The following is a 3,406-nucleotide window of genomic DNA, read 5'->3' on the forward strand; positions in this document are numbered from 1 at the left end:
TTATTGGAATGAATTGATGAGTGCTATGAGAAGAAGGCATATTCCTTCTTATTATAGTAGGGAGCTTATGGATAAGCTCCAAAGACTCAAACAAAAGAATATGAGTGTTGAGGAGTATAGGCAAAAGATGGAGTTGTATCTCATGAGGGTTGGGATAAGGGAGGAAGAAAGATTGACCATTGCTAGATTTCTAAGTGGTCTTAACTTTAACATAAGAGATAGGGTTGAGTTACTCCCTTATAGGGACCTTGATGATTTGGTCCCACTTTGTATAAGGGTGGAACAACAAAATTTAAGGAAAAGCTCTTTTAAAGGCAAAACTCAATCTAGCTCTTATGTTAAAAAGGACTACAAGAGGGAGGGTCAATTTGATTCTTCTAAGAAATTTGGCAAAGGTTTTGAAAAAGAAAACGAAAATGAAAAAGAGAAAAATAAAAATGTTGTCACGCACTTCTAGTAGTAAGACTAGTGACATCAAATGCTTTAAATCTCTTGGGAGAGGCCATATAGCTTCTCAATGTCCCACCAAAAAGGTGATGATTTTGAAAGGGGAAGACATTTATAGTAGTGTTGATGAATCTAGTTCTACCACTTCAAGTGATAGTGAAACTAGTGAGGAAGACCATCCAATTGAAAGTGCATATCCTTGTGATGGTCAACTTCTAATGATTAGAAGGCTTCTAGGAAGCCAACCTCATGAGTCCCATCTTTCACAAAGGGAGAACATTTTTCACACAAGGTGTAAAGTTTTGTACAATGCTTGTTCTCTCATTGTGGATAGTGGGTCTTGTTGCAACTGTTGTAGCACAAGGTTGGTAGAGAAGCTTGGTCTTACTATTATTCCCCATCCGAAACCATATCAACTTCATTGGATTAATGAAGATGGGGATATTAAAGTTGATAAACAAGTGAAAGTAAAGTTTTCCATTGGCAACTATGAAGATCAAGTGGTTTGTGACATAGTTCCAATGGAAGCTTGATGTTGTGTATTTTACTCGTATTTTAGCACTTTAATTCACAAGAATTCATAGCATAATCATGCATATCTTTCATGTTTTTAATAAATTTTTATATCATTTTCCTATTTTATGCTTTTCTTGGTATGTGTTGTGTTTTCTCTGAGCAGGATCAAGATTTAAGAATTAAAGAGGAAATGCTGAGCTACAGGGAAAATCACGGCCGTGATTCTAAATCACGCCCGTGATTCACCAGAGAAAATCACGACCGTGACTCCCAATCACACCCGTGAACGCCACTGACCCTTCATAGATGTGCTCCAGAGAAGATCACGGTCGTGATTCTCAGTCACGGCCGTGATTCACTTCGCGTCCCAGCTTTTTAAGTTTTATGTTTTATTTTTATTTTTGTAATTTTTATCTTGGTAGTTTTACCTTTTTACCCTTTTAGGTTATAAATTAGATGAGGTTAGCCTAGAACAGAACTTTTGTTTCGGAGACAGTTTTTTTTAGTTTTTGCCACTTGGAGAAGGTTGGGCGCCTGTGCCATCGACTCTAAGGTTTGCTTTTCTTTTATTCTTCTTTTCTTGGAGAACTACTATGAACTCCTGTGAGTAGTTTCCCTTTTTCTGGGATCAGGGCTTAGCCTCTGAGAACCTCTTTATTAATGCATTATTCAGTTTCTTAATTTTATTCCAATTCTTGATTTGTTCTTTTATATTTTATATATGAACTTTAACATTATTGTTTTCATAATAACATTAATTAAGGATGAACTGAGAGGAGAACTTGATTATAATTATGATAAACAATTAATCTTAATTTTCATAATCATAGATAATTAGGGATGAACTGAGAGGAGAACCTAATTATCGGAACCTAAAGGAACAGACTTGAGTGTTAAATCACGAGAGTTGATTTAAGCTTTCGAGGAGTAATAGATTAACAAAGATCTTAATGGGTTTAATTGAACGTAATTACCACGAGAGTAGGGATTAATTTTAATTAAACACGTCCTCGTAGCCTGAGAAGGTGCAAGGATTAAATTAGGTTAAGACTACCTTCAAGATGGAATAGAATTAATTAATGAAAATAATAATTCAATATTGTTGGAACTCTTTGTGCGAACCCTAGATTCAAAACAAACATTACTATCTCTTTTACCAGCGAATCTGATCTTATCATCTCAAAACAAACATTCTATCTGTTTTAAAATTCAAATTAAAATACTAGTAATTCTAGGTCAAACACGTAGTCCCTGTGATTCGATATTTATTACTTGACGACAACCGTACACTTGCGGTTTTCCATACATCAAGTTTTTGGCGCCGTTGCCGGGGACTACGTCTCTTGATTTAAATTACAATTATTTTAATTCGAATTTAAAAAAAAAAAAAAAAATTAAATAAATAAATAATTTTTTTTAGTGTTTACTTCTCCAATTCAGATTTCACGGGTCACTTTCTTTTTTTTTTTTTTTTTTGCAGTGCCTTAGGGTTAATGCAAAAGAGATCTCTACGTCTTGGGAAACCAACACCACTTGATCCTGAGATTGAAAGAACTCTCCTGAGAAGGAAAAGAAACCTTTCTAAAGAATTTGACATGGCTGCACAACGAGATAATTTACCGCTTCGGGATTACTCTGCACCCGTAGCTCGTGGGATACCTGGAGGGGAGATGCAAACTGGAGCTACTGTACCAGCTTCTCTGGTGAATATGCTCAAACAGAACACCTTTGGAGGACTACCATCAGAAGATCCTAATGACCACTTAGAGGGGTTCTTGGAAATCTGTGAGACCCAGCAATTTGATGATGAAGTTTCTGATGGAATGCGACTCCGCTTATTCTCACTCACCTTGAGAGATAAGGCAAAGGTGTGGCTAAGAACAGTGCCTAGAGAAAAGATAGCAACTTGGGAATTATGTGAAAGAGCTTTTCTAGAGAAATTCTTTCCTCCTTCTAAAACTAAAGAATTGAGGAAGAAAATCACTAATTTCCAACAAGGCACTGGAGAGACTATTTATGAAGCATGGGAGCGGTTCAAAGGATATCTTCAAGCATGCCCACAACATGGCTTCAACCGTTGGCTTACCATCCAATTTTTCTTTGAAGGATTGGACCAACAAAGCACCATGATATTAGACTCAGCAGCTGGAGGATCTTTCATGGGGAAACCTATTAATGACTGCATGATTATTTTGGAAAATGTAGCCTCAAATCACAGCCAATACAGTGAAAGAGAAGTCACAGCAAGGAAAGGAACTCCGGGGCGATATGAAGCGAACAATATTGAGTTACTCTTAGCAAAATTTGATACTCTTAATCAAAGATTAGACAAGATGGAAAAAGCTAAGGTTAATTCAGTGGCTACAAATCAAGTATGTGACCTTTGTAGGGAACAAGGGCACACTGCAGTAGATTGTACCTCAATTTTTACTGGAGAAAAAGA

At 36.4% G+C, this 3,406-nt stretch overlaps 1 non-coding gene across 1 annotated transcript; it reads right to left on the reverse strand.

Annotated features, from left to right (window-relative positions):
• Nucleotides 1–2,927: 2,927 nt before the first annotated feature.
• Nucleotides 2,928–3,034, reverse strand: LOC145957635 (small nucleolar RNA R71). Its single transcript, XR_014433678.1, has one exon. It is a non-coding gene; the product is annotated as a small nucleolar RNA R71 (small nucleolar RNA).
• Between the last annotated feature and the right edge of the window lie 372 nt (nucleotides 3,035–3,406).

Source organism: Cajanus cajan, chromosome 4, assembly GCF_000230855.2.
Source record: "Cajanus cajan strain Asha chromosome 4, NIPB_CcT2T_4, whole genome shotgun sequence".
Taxonomy (NCBI): domain Eukaryota; kingdom Viridiplantae; phylum Streptophyta; class Magnoliopsida; order Fabales; family Fabaceae; genus Cajanus; species Cajanus cajan.